Source organism: Rhipicephalus microplus, chromosome X (genome assembly GCF_043290135.1).
Source record: "Rhipicephalus microplus isolate Deutch F79 chromosome X, USDA_Rmic, whole genome shotgun sequence".
Classification (NCBI taxonomy): domain Eukaryota; kingdom Metazoa; phylum Arthropoda; class Arachnida; order Ixodida; family Ixodidae; genus Rhipicephalus; species Rhipicephalus microplus.
This window is the reverse complement of record NC_134710.1, coordinates 147,251,232-147,267,028: the sequence shown is the minus strand read 5'-3', so window position 1 is coordinate 147,267,028 and position 15,797 is coordinate 147,251,232.

Here is a 15,797-nt window from a genome sequence, read left to right as displayed (position 1 = left end):
TACGATAAATGTCGGAGTGGAGGGCTCTGAAAATTTGGAGAATCTAGTTTTTTTTTTTTTTTTTTTAAAGCGCCCTCACATCACACACTACACGGGACTCTACCATTTCGAATCCTTAAAAAAGCGACCGTCAAGGCCGGAAGACGACCCGTGACCACTCATTTTTGTGTAGCTTAATCTTGAACCAGCCATTTCTATGTAGCTCACAAACATACTTCATACAAAAATAAAAACAAGTTTTCAGGCCATGCCCCGCGGGATAACGAAAGCTTAACTGCTGCTCTGTAAAATCTTGTATGCCGGCAAACTTACATGCTGTTCAAGGTATCCCATGTAGTAAAAACTATTGCGTAGAATTTAACTGCATATAGACGGGGTCTCTCAAAGGCCTGTTATACATTATGTGACATTTGATTCCAAGAATGAACAGTTAGATGAAGCCAACTGGTCATCGTGCTATTGTATAGTTTCACTTTAAGTGAATAGTAAAACTTCATGCCCGGCATTACAATTGCACGGAGCCCCTCAGAGTAGCAAAAAAGAACCCAGAAGAAGCCGAATAAATTCACCAGTACCAAGGAAGAAACGTTAATGATTGACGTCGCCTTGCGATTGGGGGTCGCTACGCAACGGTGCCATTCAATTTACCGCCGAGACGGGCAATAGTATTGGTCCGAAGCCTCAGCTCGGCGACTGGCACACTCGACCGTACGGCGCGCACTGACGTCCGATGACAAATGCGTGGCCGCAACAATCGCGATAGCCGAGCTCCAACTTCTACCGGAAAAATATGCATTCGGCTAAGAAAATATGCGCCCGGGATCTCCTCTTCAGAGAAGAAGCAATAAATCTTTTCGTGGACCTCCGTCTCGTGTGTGTGGGAGCAGTGTCGGGCGTACATAGCATATCCGTTGCCGCTGGGCCGCACGCATCAAGGCTTCCTCTGAAAACACGGTCGCCGATTACATTCTATACGGTTGTTTTGATTGGGCAAAGTAAGATGTCGAAACTGGAACATAAAGCAAGGCTGAAATGATGTTGTAGTTCTTCTAAACACAGCCATGGCTGTTTACGAATAGGATACAGTAGGACAACTCTCTGTAACCGTAAACAATAAAGTTCTTTGTCTGTCTCAATAAAGTTCTTTGTCTGTCTGTCTGCCTGTAACCGGAAACTTCAAAGTCGCTGTGCACGTTCCCTAATGTACAAATATTCGCAAATCACCAAGTGACTTTGTAGTTTCTGATAATGCATCGCAGTTTGAGCTACTTTCTTGTCTGGTTTATTTTTAACAAGTTACTTATGCAGTCCCTGACGTTAGTATGATTCTGACTTATGACGTGAGATGAATCGGAACTTATGTTACTGGCTTGCGAACGAGAAAGTGCACGGTGCATACAGGCACCACTATTGTAGCTTTCAAGGGAGTTCGATGTGTCATCTAACCTCTGTCTTTGTGATGGTCATCATGATTCGGGGTGATGTTAACGCTAGGAACACTCAATGCATCGGGTTAGGTGCTATGGTCAAGGGAAAAAGCGAGAACGTTTTAACCGACACTGTATTCAAAAATGAGCATACCATCCGATACACCGAGGTAGTTCTTTTCAGAAGTAACGTTTTCACCACGTTTCTAGACAATGCAGTTTGATCACTTTGACCCGGCTGAAAGATCATACGTCTTCCAACTCTCCACCTTTGATGTCGCATATCGCCTGGCGTTTGTCCTCACCCGCGTTGCAATTACGAGGATACTGGGAGCTAACGATCCACGCGGAGTTCTATCCCAGAATTTCAAACCTAGTTATTCATTTCTTTGGGTGATCAGATATTACCTGTGGTGGCTGGTAACGTCACACACTCCCTGCTTTTTTTTAGTGACTGCGCCTTCACTTTTTTCGACCATCGTATACGAAGATATCTATAGTCAGCCTGTTTGTATAGGTCGTGAGACATAACGCCGTGTGCTTTCAAAATTGTTGTAGATCACTGGCATTTGGTTGTGATGTAATACAATTTATGCTCGGTGGGTTTTACTTCAAGTAAACAATGTCTATTTAATGGAAGCAGCTGTACACGGAGAACCTTAGCAACAAGAAAAAAAGATTGTTCCTCATTCCTGCTTATATGACTGGGGAGCAAAGATGTTTAACACCGTATTAAACAGTGTTGCGAAAATACGCACCTTGGTGAGGTAAGTGCTTACTCGAGAACTCTTGGATCTTAAGTGTCATAACGCCTGCGCTTGGCTACTTGGGCACAAACTTCTGGATCTCGTTTTCATTGGTACATGCACTCATAAACTTCAGCAGACTGCTTAGCTTCATGCAATCAGCCACTTCCCTTAACAATAATTGCCGGGGATATGCATGTCATGATATTATTAATTCATTTTACGTCCTTACACTCTTAGTCAAATCCTGGCTATAGACTACACGCCAGCAGGCAGGAAATGAAGTCAAATTGGGACCGCTTCTACGCGGCTCCGTAGCCATGCCCCAGAGAAATTGGCCCGATTAAAAGTGGCCTTCAGAATAGCCGGGACAAGGGTTAGGCGTGATTCTAAGTCAAATTTTTCCCGGCAACTTACGGTCTCTGGTTAGGCGTGACATTTCCGTAGGTGGCCTGGCCGTGACGTGGTGGCGGAAAGAAAACGCATTATTTTATGCAATCGAGAGTGTACTCTCGTTCATAATGTGGTGAATATTATCACTCTAGGTAATTAAAAGACCATTGGTACCACAATCGTCTACATATGCGCGAATAACATAAAAAATACACTCAGCACAAGAATCGAACTCGCGACCGCATGCACGTGAAGCAGATGTCTCACCCGTTGCCCCACAGCACCACCGCACGAAGGCGACTTTTTTTTTGCGGAAGTATATATCTACCAAATGGCTGTTTGCAAACCGTCGGCGGCACCTTGAACTTTTTTGTGCCATATGCATTTGTTTGCGCATGCGGCGAAGAGTTTGTAGGGCTTCATGAACTCGAGACAACCACGGTGAGTGCTTTCGGCCCCGACTTTGGTTCGTACGTGCACCGTTTCACAAGAACGTTTAACGTTAAAGAACCCCAGGTGGTCGAAATTTCCGGAGCCCTCCACTACGGCGTCTCTCATAATCATAGCGTAGTTTTGGGACGTTAAACCCCACATATCAATCAAATCAATCAAGAACGTTTAACATGTGTTCGTGCGTTGTTTTAGTGCTTCCTCGTGAACCGCGGGTGTTTCGCTCTCCAAAGTTTGCGGATACTGGCGTGACGAGGTTGTATTCAGCTGTGTAAACCTACGTATGTTTCTTGCGCGTGCGCGTGTTTTGAGCAATTTTGCTAAATTGTGTCGCGAGCTACACGCGTTTCGGTGACAGCAGCCTCCTCTCAGCTGTTTGAAGACAATGTGCTTTCGCACGTAAACGTTGCATGGGTATTTTAGCGTGGCTACTCTAACACTTGCATTTAGTACGCGTGAGCTGCCATTAGCTGCACACTGGGGCTGCAGTGCCTTTTTAGGATTTCAACGATTACTTTTTTTCGCAATTAGAATTTATGCACATTATTTAGTGATATAGAGTGGTTTTCACTCGTTTTCAGTCTCTAACTAATCTAACTTATGGGAATGGCAACTCTTATCTTTATTTAGCATCACACCACTGTGCAAGTCAAAGCCGAAACGCGCGCCAAGGTCAAGTATGACGTACACAAATTAGTGACAGACAGGTAATTACGTATAGGTCTCCCTCCAAATAAATAATGCTTCGGCACAACTCTTTCGCGAACGTCTGCGTTCAGTTGCGGTCAAGGAATGGTGCAGAACGAACCTCAAGATCTTTATTGTTACTGCATGCAGTTGGTCTTTAGAAAATGGAGATTTTTTTAGCTGGTACATTATCTCCACAGCAGTACACTGGTTGTCATGGTCGTGGTTCACTGTTACAAACCTATGCTGAAATATGAGAACTGTACTTAATACTCAATAGAGTGAGCAAATATCGGTGGCATACGCTCTACTGCTGACTTCTGCACCTGACTTGTGAATTATGTACTTGATGTTCAGGTTCATCATCAAATTACGCAACCACTAATCAAAAATCAACCAACCGATGTTCAATTTTGATCTTTCTCTGTCTTGCTGCATTCCGTTTGTTTTTTTTTTGCCATGCTTTCCTAAAATCATCAGTTCAACTTGTATTGTAAAACAGGAGCATCAGCATACATAGGCCAGTGTTTCAGTAAGGTGCTGTGCATACACTAGTACTCTTTTATTTGGTGCATGACGCAATGCCATACCTCGACAAATGGTAAACGGAAAGTTGTTTGTACTCTTTTATTGAAATCAAATGAGTAACACTGGTACTGCAAATCTCAGTGTTTGCCCAATTGGAGGGAAATCTATGATCTCTTGAATAAAGTGTGCCATGAGGCGCTGGAAAATGTTCCATCCCAGACGATCTCATTGAAAAACGACCATTACAAGACAGCATGACGAAACGCGATGCACTAATGCCACGGCAGGTGACGGTGAACGCGTGGGCGTCAGGTTATCCGGTTCTGCGTAAGCTGATGCCGGCTCCGGGTGCCAGGCTGGCGCATCAGAGGCGGTGGCTCTGCTATTTTCTCTTTTTTTTTCTTCGTCAACCTGCTCTTACCGGCTATAAGCAGTACGTCTAGGCTTAGTGGCTGTCACGGCTATTTGTTTTATTGCTGGGCTTTCTATTAACGGGATTTTAGTCATTACATGAGAGCACGCCGCCTATATGCCGTTAATTATCCGGCACCTGACTGAGAGTGTACTTCGACACCCTGTTTAGGGGTATTAAATAAGGAGTGGTAAACATATTAGTGCAATAAAAGCAGGTTTTATGGCATGGTACATGTTGGTAACGTAACCGATAATTCGGTATGACTTATGACAGTTATATGGTGAGAAAGGTTGATTGATTGACATATGGGGTTTAACGTTCGAAAACAACCATATGATAATTAGAGACGCCGTAGTGGAGGAATCCAGAAATTTCGACCACCTGGGGTTCTCTAACGTGCCCCCAAATCTGAGCAAATGGGCCTACAACATTTACGCCTCCATCGGAAATGCAGCCGCTGCAGCCGGGAATGAATCCCGCGACCTGCGGGTCAGCAGCCGAGTACCGTAGCCACTAGACCACCGCAGCGGCGCTGGTGACACAGGTCGTTCCAGTCTTTGGCAGCTCGAGGAATAAAAATGAGCCTTGAAATGCTACGGTTGCTGTTAGTGGACCGGTAACTTGCAGTTGATGGCTAGAGCACAGTGACGTGAGTGACGATGATGTCGTGATGTGAGGGGGGTGGAGTCGTAAAAGAATATATAAAAAAATAGAAAGTAGGAACATGACGACAAAAAGCGAGGAATTAAATGTTTGATTCTGCTAGACCTGTGCGCCGGTACTGAAATTGTCGGTGGTGGCACGCCGGTGTTTCAACCTTTGGCGGTGGCGCGTCAACGGCGCGTGGTTCATGAGATCGGCGGCGGCGCAGCTTGCGGGGAGGGGGCGAGGGTGGAATAGTTAGCCAAGGGTTGATTGGGGTTCATTCCCATGAATTTTTAAAAATCTGTTTCTCTGAGAGGGCGAATCAGTTAACGGGATAGCAGCCTGTCTAAATGTTTTTAGTTGTAAATTTATTAATTTATTTATTTTGTTTGTTTATTTATTTGCTATGTCTGAGTTCTCGATACATAATAGGTGTAAGTACAAAGGTTCAGCTCCTTGAGAAACTAGAACTTAACAAATTGCATCTTTATGCAATTCTTTTTTCCACTTGCTCGGCACTGAGTCTGCGCAGATATACCCATAGAGGTCGATCCAAAAATGCACGTTCTGCAAGAAAGCAAAATGAAACAAAATAAAACGATAACGATTCCGAATTGAGCTAACGGATAAACTATTTAGAGCATAATATCACTGGGTACAGAATATAATATGGGTTCTAGAGCTAAGGTTGCCATTGATCTTCAACCCAATGTCACCAAGCGACGAGCAAAAAGTCTCAAAAAGTCTCCATTTTCCTTCAACTTTCGCCAAAAAAGCCACCACTCTCAATATGCGTGTTATGCCGACTAATAAAAATTGCACATTATGTTTACTATCGTAGAAAACATGGGTATAAACAGTATGATTCATAATGCCTAAATTACACTGAAATTTCTCAGTACCAGTAGCATCACCAACTTCTCCATGGGAGTGCTCGGTGCACCTGGTTCTTCGAGTAGCCATGAGATGGGCTTTGGCGCAAAGGTTGCCATTTGTTATGAATGGAACGGTCATAATATTCTTCCATTCCTGTCCGGTCATTTTTAAGATGAAAGTGTTGTAAACCTTCGGTTTAAAGCGCGAGAGCGTTGTTTGTAGAGCGCGTGACGCCCCCTACATGAATTAAAAGTTTTATTGAATATAATATGACTAGAAGTCTTAAAACCAATCATGAATGATTGTGGTAGCTTCAGAGTACAAACTAATAAGATACCGGGCGCTGCTGCCCATTTCTTATAGTTACTTAGATGAACAAATAGAGAATATAAAGTGATATATAACAATGGTTTTTACTGCACATTTTCGCCGAGAACAGTAGAAGATGCCTGAGCAAGTGTTTTGTGTTGCACACTTGCCCTGCATCCACCTCTCAGCCATAATTATTCCTAGATACATGACCACGGCACACTTTCCGGATTTCATGGAAGGGCCACTGCTGGTAAATGCTGGAATCTCCAGGATAACTTTTGGTCATGCAGCGAAGAACTTTCTCCTAAACAGCTTAGATATTCAACGCTGTTCATGCAGGCGAAGACCAAATTTCATCCCTAAGATGGGCTCCAAGAGGTCCAGCTTTATCCACTTGCGCAGTTCCGCGTTAGTTTGAGAGACGGCTTAAGATCAAGGGCCGGGATTAATATAGGTGTAGGGGCAGTGCTTTCGTGGACGGATGCAGCGAGCTGATTCGCCCTCACGTTGCCTTGGATCTCACGGTGCCCTGGCACCCAGCACACTACAACATGTTGTTTGAGTGTGCAGAGTGTGCACAAAATGGAGTAAAGTGAGACAAGGACCGGGTGTTTTTGTCGCTAATCACAATCATTGTCCACATTCTTTGCCCCATGAACTGTCGCTCTTTGGCCATCAAATGGCCCTTGCGCCAAAAAACACCATATATCATCATCAGTTCCGCATTAGTCAAGATTGAATGAAAAAATACACTTTCCGCTCTGGTATTTGAGGCCGAAAGTGTCAGGATCCATCCTGATGGCTCCACTGGTCAACACTAAGAAAGAGCATACACCAGCAGCATCAATAAATGCTAGCGCCTCATACTAAAAGCTGTGGTGGTATCGGTTTTACTTAAAGCGAATGAAGAGTAAAACTTCACAGAAAGATTAAAAGGATAGTGTGCGTAGTCTTTCTTCAGATTAATTGAAGAATTTTGTTGCAGTAGGATCATACGTTAGAAAATCTCATTTATTTACAAAACAGAGGAAATTACTGTTTCGCCAGTATTGCGCGATCCTCGCAATGTCTGAACCACGCTTTTTGTGCGGTAAAACTTACACTACACATTCGCCTCAGAGCAGATTCTCAAAGCTGTCCAGAGTAGCTGACGCCTTTGTCTTCCCTAAAAGCGCTGCAACAAGAAAAATAAACTCTGTATACCGAATTAATCTGTAGTACACCAGCGACGAAATCAGCAAGCTGTTCGGAACGGTTTGAGCTATGGTTGAAACACGTAGCCTATCCGTTGTCTGGCCACTTCAGAAAAGCTTAAAGCCCCTAAAGTCTTACACCGCCGCCAGCGGCATCTCATGGAGTCCACTGATTTACATTTTGAGGGGAGTTTGCTGGGGGAGGTACCACTACCACTAGAATCTATATTAATTAAGGAGGTGATACACACGACAAACAAGCTGGATGAGCTGCTGGTAAGTCGAAAACCAAGAAAAACAGTGAAAAACTTCGCAAATTCGTTGTGAAAACAATAAGCTTAGGCTGCATATGCCAGTCGCGACTTAATATAAAAGTCAGCATAATTTGCCATGTCATCATCCTGAATTTTAGGTCACCATGGCCCTCCCAAATTTTGCCAATTTGTAGAAAAGTAGCCACCAGTGGCAAACCTGGCTAGAACACCCGAACCAATCTGAGCTATCATGCACGAAGATGATAATTGTAAGGGCGTCGATGTTCGAGAGGGGCTGCCATGATGAAACATGCGGATGTGAAGCAAGCGAGAAACCCTGGTTATAGCGACGAAACATAAGCAGTACTGCTTTTATGACACAAGATTTTAACATATGTATGTCATGTTTGTGAGGCGGCGAACATACAGCTAATACATATTCGTGTTTGAGCAGTCTTATGCGCTGTCAGTCAGCATTCTTTTGTCGAGTTGCTTAACGTGCCTCGACGACACCAAAGCTTTCGAAGGGCTTGTTGCAGATTGTTCAATTATGCGTGTGTCATTTTAAATGCTTCAATAGTTGCGCCAATGTATTTAAACTACATAATTTATACTAGAATGACACCGCCCATATTATATATAAAATAAAGATGCTGTTTCTTATATGAAAAGTTTGAAAATGTCGTGACTACAGTCTTTTTGATGTTTGTCTCGTTTCATTCCCGCTGCAAAAGGACGAGAAAAAAATATCAGCATATCAGAGTGAATGATGGTGAGTAAGGCGAAGCTTCGGAGGGTTATATTAGCAAAACGGTAATCCGTCCGTGCATCTCCGTGCATCTGTCTCTATGTCCGTCCATTCGTCCGTCCACCTTGTGAACTCTGCAAGTACCGCCATCGCACATATTTTCGTCATATATTCACCATATACAAGTTCTTCCATCCAGTGGACATTTCAAGAACTTAAACGAGAGGTGGCTACAACATACAGGAGACGCACGACCCACGCCTTAAAGGGACACTAAAGGCAACTATTAGGTCTGCCTTTATTGTTGAAATTGCGGTCCAGAAACCTCGTAGTGTTACTTTTGTGCCACAGAAGGGCCTATTTTAAAATAAAATAGCGTTTTAGTGGCCCGCATCGAGCTAGCGCACTTCAAATTACCCGCCTCAAAAGTGGACCGACCGGACCTACTCATGTCACTGTTGCCGTGCACAACGTTGCCTGGCTTTATTGCGCTAGTAGCAGCAGACCGAAAGCAGCGAGAGCCACAGCAGCAACAATGGCCATTCATCAATTTCCCACTATTGGCTTCGAGATTGCAGACGTTATTAATTTCAACTGCACCCTCCTAGAAAGCACCACCTATCCCGTGCAACCACGTGAAAATTGAATTTTCGAACAACTCGCACTATTTCCCATAGAAATGTTCGGCAGTTCTTTTTTTCATAAATCAACTAGAAACGAAGAAGTAGCATATTATTTCGTCTCTTGATGCACGGAACGTTCTTTTTTTTTAGTGCAGCTAGATCAATTACTAGTGAATAATTGTAAGTGGTCCATCTGATGTCATTGGGATCATTTTGGAATGTCCTACTGCTGCGCTTGTGTACTTGTGCATTTACCTTAATTTCTCAGTAAAAATGGCACTGTTGTTGATATTATTGTCGTTTTAGATGTTGTCATACATGGCGCATTCACTCTGACGTAAATTGTTATTTGACTTTCATGTTCATTTAAACAGCTTTGGCCCTAAAATGCCAGCCCAGCGCGGAATGCGCAGCGCAGTCACAGCGAAAGCTGAAAGAACCACGTTTCAGCGCCTTGTATACAGCGCAGTCACAGCGAGAGCTGGAAATACCGTGTTTAAGAGCCTTTTTTTAAATACTATTTGGGCAACAGCTACAAGTACATTTGCTGGGTACCCTTACGCAATAATTAATGATGTTTTTTTTGTAGTAGGCCGGCATTCACTATTGTATTTCATCATTCTTGGAAGTGGCGTGGTATCCGCCATACATTTGCTAAAAATGTTCACCTATTTTTTGTGCAGTGGCTGACGACGATGAAGAATTATGCGTGAAGTGGGTATACGTCACTGTTTCTGGGTGAAGAAGAACAAGCTTTTGTAGTGGGTTGGGGCATTGGAAGACCTACTCGTTACTCTATTTGCATTGCGTGACGCCTTATTGTTCCTTTGATGTTCCGAAACGCTTGATTACTGATATTAACACGATCCAGATATTCTTAGCACCCTCTGCAGCGTTGCAGATCTGACCGCCGCCGTGGTCAGTTGCTTCGCAGCTGCTGGGGACCGACGACCGTGAGTTAATTGACGTATGCATGTGGGAGGTAGTGGCCAGATACTGCACCAGGGTGGCCAATCCTTCTCTGATGAGGGAGTGCGTTACCGGTGGTGATTACCGGTGAGGCCGCACCCCAGGCCTTTAATTGCAGTTCCATCACCACACAATTTTTTTTTACCCGATTTGGAGCTGCACGGCACCGGGATTTGAACCACGGACCTTTTGCATGTGAGGCGGATGCTCTAATCACTACGCCATCGACCACATTCATACTATCAATCAGGTAATAGAGAAATGTTCAGAATATAACCAACCACTATACATAGCCTTCATAGATTACAAGAAGGCGTTTGATTCAGTAGAAATATCGGCCGTCATGCAGACACTGCGGAATCAGGGCGTCGATGAAGTATATATAAACATCCTGGAAGAAATCTACAGGGGATCAACTGCTACCATAGTGCTGCATAATGAAAGCAACAGAATACCAAACAAGAAGGGGGTGTAAGGCAGGGGGACAGAATCTCCCCAATACTATTTACCACGTGCTTACAGGAGGTTTTCAGAAGTCTAGAATGGAAACAGTTAGAGATAAGAATTAATCGAGAGTACCTTAGTAACCTGCGCTTCGCCGATGACATTGCATTGCTGAGTAACTCAGGGGACGAATTACAACTCGTGATTACGGAGTTAGACAAGGAGAGCAGAAAGGTTGGTATTAAAATTATTCTGCAGAAAACAAAAGTAATGTACAACAACCTCGAAAAGAGCAGCGCTTCGAGATAGGTAATAGTGCACTTCAAGTTATAAAATACTTTGTCTACTTAGGGCAGGTAATAACCACGGAGCCGAACCACGAGATTGAAGTAACTATAAGGATAAAAATGGGGTCGAGCACATTTGGCAAGCACTCTCAAATTATGACGGGTAGATTGCCACTATCCCTCAAGAAGAAGGTATATAACAGCTGTATCTTGCCGGTACTTAGCTACGGAGCAGAAACCTGGAGACTTACAAAGAGGGTTCAGCTTAAATTGAGGACGACGCAGCGAGCAATGGAAAGAAAAATGGTAGGTGTAACCATAAGAGACAAGAAGAGAGCAGAGTGGATTAGGGGACAAACGGCCGGGGGTTAAGGATATCATAGTTGAAATCAAGAAGAGGAAATGGACATGGGCCGGGCATGTAGCGCGTAGACAGGATAAACGCTGGTCATTAAGGGTAACAACTGGATTCCCAGAGAAGGTAAGCGGGCTAGGGGGAAAAAGAAGGTTAGGTGGGCAGATGAGACTCAGAAGTTTGCGGGTATAAATTGGCAGCAGCAAGCACAGGACCGGGTTAACAGGCGGAAAATGGGAGAGGCCTTTGTCCTGCAGTGGACGTAGTCAGGCTTATGATAATGACGATTAACGCGATTCCTTTTCCGGTGTTAAGCCTGCCTAAGACTAGTTTAAAAACGTGTTCAAACACCAGATTGGTTCAGTGGTAGAATATTGGGCTGGCATGCAGCGGGCCCGGGTTCGTATCACATTGCGTCCCTAATGTTTCTTATATACTAAGTTTTTTTTTATTCCTTGAGATACTGGTTACAAACACTGGCGGCGGCGGACAACTATGGCGCCGAACGTACGTGAGCCGTGTTTTGATCTCGTAACTCCTTTCGCTATAGAAACACAATGGAGCACATCCTGGTCATCAGTATTTGAGATTGTTCTACAGAGAGCGCAGTCGTCTGCATACAGTCTGAGTTCAATTTGAGTATCACCAATAATTCGCCCTCTGTCATTTATCTAAACAAGAAACGATAGTGGACCAATCAACCAGCCTTGAGGCACTTTCCTGATGTCATATGTGCGTCGGATGACTTCGCGTGGTTAATCGTAACGAATTTTGAGGGCCACTGCAATCAACCCATATAACCAACTTGTTTTCTCCAAAACATTTATTAAAAAAAGCTAAAAGTTTATTATGCAAATCATGTTTAGCATTAAAACTTTCAAATGGTCAATAATTGTGACGCCTACCTATTTTCGTTTGTCAAAAGCACAAGCAATGTCGTGCGTTAATTGAAGTAACTGTGTAACACTAGAATAGCCAGCAAGAAAGCCGTGCAGTGATTGGAAAAGTATATTGTGTGCAATGAGGTATTCTACGATGTACTTGTTAATTATATGCTTCATAAGTTTAGAGCAAGTAAAAAGTGAAATAATGTTTTTTCATTCTAAATAAAGTTTTTTCATTCCATTCATTCCATTCCATGACCTGTACTTCGGTATTATTTGCTTGTTGCAGATGACGATTGATAACTTTCATAGCTGGTGAACTGCTGCAGAGATTATTCATATTTTTCAATATTATAGTAAAATATTCAGACCACCAGCCTGAATACCACTTTAGAAACATATTCGGAATATTGTGTGGGTCACACCGTTGCGAAACGAAACCTCAAGCTTGAGGTTTCGTTCGAGTACCTAACCTGAGTACCTAACCTCAAACTAAATGATTTAGTTTGAGGTTAGGTACTTCAGAGGAGCCTAATTCAAGATAAGTAAAAGCAGGTAGTTGACTGTACGCGGAAAATAGAGTAATGTCATTATCAGTAAAAACAGATTTGGAGTAATGATTCACAGCAATGCTGTAGCTTCAAAATTTGACCAGCATTGGCCATCAATAATAACTGGTTAGGGCACGAACGATGCAGGAATATTCGACCTCTCGACCCCAGATAGATTTTTTCCTAATCAAGCGAAGGCACTGTTAAAGTAGTAGTTATTAGTCTCTTTCAATTTTGCTTCTAGTTTACTTTTCAATGCAATAAATAAAAAAAATAATATTGATGACAATTTCTACGTATAAGTGTTTTATGCAACAAGTGAGATGAACTATACCTTTATGGTACGGTGGGTGTTATGGGTTTCAATTACTGTATTCTTAAGACACGTAATTTGATTGGCGTTCCCGCACAATGTCACAACAATTACGAAGGAGTGTATCTATATAGGAAAATTCACTACAACAATTTAATTTCTAAACAGCTAAGGTCAAGGTTCCTAGTACGGAAGTGTCATCAACTACAGCAAAGTTCAAAACAGTTTTCATCTGGGGTATTTGAGAAAAAAACACTTCAGGTTTGAGGTGACTGTAACAGATTTGTGGTCGGAAAATCCTTCAGCGACTTCACATTTTACACCGTGCAACAGTATAGCATGCAGCCCCATAACGAACTTAGGCTTCAGCTAACTCTTTTTCATCAGATATCACGATAAATCAAGACGCTTGTGTATGGGAATATACGGCCGCTCTCGGGAAAAAAGCATGACGTGTTTGCGCAGAGATATCACAGTGTTTATAAGGGTACACGAGCCATTTGCTGATGCCTGCTAAAATAGCGGACGTGGTAGCGCATGCTATAAGACTCGCGTTGATTTATATGTGGGGTTTAACGTCCCAAAACCTTCATATGATTATGAGTTACGCCGTAGTGGAGGGCTCCGGAAATTTCGACCACCTGGGGTTCTTTAACGTGCACCTAAATCTGAGCACACGGGCCTCCATTATTTCCGCCATGCTAGGACTCGCAACCACGCACTTTTAATCAAAGTTCACAGTTGCGGATCGAGCCACGCAGCTTCCTACTTCCGTATCTCTTCATAGTCCTTCGTCCAGCACAGACAGAGCTTCCTCTGCATTTGAGGAGTGATCGACAGCAATCATCACACGTGGAGGGATGTTATCGCATTCACCATCCGAGTAACGGAGATGGCCAGCTTGTTTCATGTCTGCTTCAGCTGTGTTCCTCGCTATATAGCGCCCGAGACATTTCATCCGCAGAAACAGCGTAATGTGTTAGTAGAAAAGTTATGGATTCGGGCTTTATACTGAACATGACAGGGACTATATATGGAAGGCTGTAGAGAGAGTCCATATAATTATTCTAGCAATCAAAAAGTATACAAAAAACTATCGAAAAGGGCTGGCCTTTCTAATTGCGAAGCATTTCTTAGCAAACTTCGGCAGAGATGACTATATCTATCTATCTATCTATCTATCTATCTATCTATCTATCTATCTATCGATCTATCTATCTATCTATCTATCTATCTATCTATCTATCTATCTATCTATCTATCTATCTATCTATCTATCTATTTATCTATTTATCTATCTATCTATCTATCTGTCATTCTATCTATCTATCTATCAATATATCTATCTATCCACCAACGACTTTCAGCTCTCCTAGGTGTGTGCATAATGTGATCTATACCAAAATTGGTACGACATAACATGACTGCATGAGGAGCGTAAGTGATTAGTCATAACATAAAATTGTTACCATGCATGTAATGAATCTCATGATTTACATGTTATGGTCTTGCTGCTTCCGCGGTGTTTAGTTTACATCACATATCGTAAAACTGGTATGTTATGACATGACTGCATGGCGAACAAAAGTGACTGGCCCCCGCGTTGAAATATTTACATGCGTTTCATGTAAAACATTACTACATTACTAGCTTCACAAACATTACTAGCTTCACATATACCAAATTTGGTATTATGTGCCATGTATAGAAGATGAAGGTATAAGACTAGTGTCAACATGATAATCATGGCATGCTTACATGTAAGAACATGACTACATGCCACGTTCATGTTGCGCTGGCGGCCGTTTCGCTGCCTTCACATTTTTCAAATTTGGTGCTACATGCGGCGAACGGACGAAGAAGGTAAGTGACACTTCCAAACAAGATAATATTGACATGCGTTTCATGTAAAACATGACTACATGTTGCGCTCATAGTGTGCTTGCAGTCATTTCGCTAGTTTCACATATACCAAATTTGGCGTTACGTGGCGTGTGTGGATGACGAATGTATATGACTGGTGCAAACGCGATCATCATATTAGTGTTATGTAAAAAATGACTACATACCATGCTCAAGATGATTCGTGGCCGTTTGGCTAGCTTCTCATACAGCAAATTCGGTATCACGTGACTTGAATTGATGACGACGATAAATGACACGTTAAACACGATAATCATGACACGTGTGTCATGTAAAACGTGACTGCACAGTACGCTCATAGTGTACTCGTGGCCGTTTCGTTATAGCTTCACATATACCATATTGTGTAGTACGTGACGTGTATGAACGACGAGTACAAATGCCAAGTGCGAACATAATAATCATGATATAGAAGTCATGTACGATACAATTTACATCCGCCTCGTAACGTTCTGCTGATTTTGTTGTGACTACTCAAAATTACCCATTTGTGCTTTACATATCATCGACTGTACGTGAAATCTAACATTTTTTTATGCGAAGCATTTTTTACCCAATTTTGATAACTTTGAAAGTATCTATCTATCTATCTATCTATCTATCTATCTATCTATCTATCTATCTATCTATCTATCTATCTGTCTATCTATCTATCTATCTATCTATCTATCTATCTTGCTGCCTACAGCTTATAGCTCTCCTGGCCGTTTAAATTGTGGGATCTGCACAAAAATTGGTATAGTATAATATCACTGTATAACGAGCATTAGAGAC